Source organism: Orycteropus afer, unplaced genomic scaffold, assembly GCF_000298275.1.
Source record: "Orycteropus afer afer isolate SDZICR_OR568_19922 unplaced genomic scaffold, OryAfe1.0 scaffold00217, whole genome shotgun sequence".
Taxonomy (NCBI): Eukaryota; Metazoa; Chordata; class Mammalia; order Tubulidentata; family Orycteropodidae; genus Orycteropus; species Orycteropus afer.
The window spans coordinates 3,969,842-3,970,898 of record NW_006921804.1 but is presented as its reverse complement, the minus strand read 5'-3'; positions in this window follow the sequence as shown (position 1 = coordinate 3,970,898).

Sequence of the window (1,057 nt, the reverse complement as noted above, 5' to 3'; positions counted from 1 at the left end):
TATATATATATATATACAGTTATATACATATTATTTTTTTGGTTCTCTCTCATTTTTTAAGGAGGGAGGAAAGTACCAAGTTGCATTGAGCTGTAATTAAGGAACATTCTGTATAATTTATGACACATTTCTATACTTGCAAAAATTATATCATTTTATGGATATAAAGAAAAAAAGTCTTTTTATAAAATTTCAATTTCTGAGAAGTGTGTAATTTGTCTGTTTTCTGATGTTTAACCAAGAGTGGTGGTAAAAGTAAAGACAGACAAGCTGTCTCTTGAATCAAGTGAGTAGCTCTGGGCCAAGGTGGAGGAAACAGTCTGGCTGGTGGGGTGTAGCAGCTCCTCTTGGCAGAGCTCCCCGGAATCCAGGTTTCACTTGGAAGACAGGGCAGTGGGTGGTACTGAAGCAGATCATGGGCCAGGGACTTTGTGTTCAACTGATGACTGGGTGCTTAGGACCTTGAATCATTTGCTTTTCCAAACAAGCCAACCTCCCATTCCTAGCATATTCCAAATGGGTGACTACGTGTAGAGAAAGTACCAGGTAAATATTTTAAATATTTTCTTTTTTTAAAATCTCTCTCCCCCACTTTTCCTTTGGTATGAGCTTCATAGTCTCACATCTTCCTGACTTTTCACAAAAGTGAATTATTCAGGATCTTAAGTTTTATAGACGAAGAAGACTGAAGGGATTTAAGTTAACAGATAAAGTGAGCGTTCCTCTTCAGAGACAGGAATGAACTGGGTGAGGACCAGCATCCTAGGAGAGCTAGGGACCAGGGCTTAGTGCTAGACAGGGGAAGAAGCAGCATGGCTCCTGCTCCCTATCCTCAAGGCCAGTCTTCCCCTCTGACCTAGTCAGCCTATTCTGTCTCCTGGTGACAGTTCTTGCTATGGAGTTCCAAGTAGGTGCTAATCTCTGAGAAGCATGTGAAGATGAACAAGATTAGTTTCCCTCTCAAGGAGAAATAATCAAGTGCAGGGATAGTCCCACCAACCCCTGGGGTACCAGCCGATACCTGCCTCCCCATAGAAGTGCCTGCCAAGGTACAAAA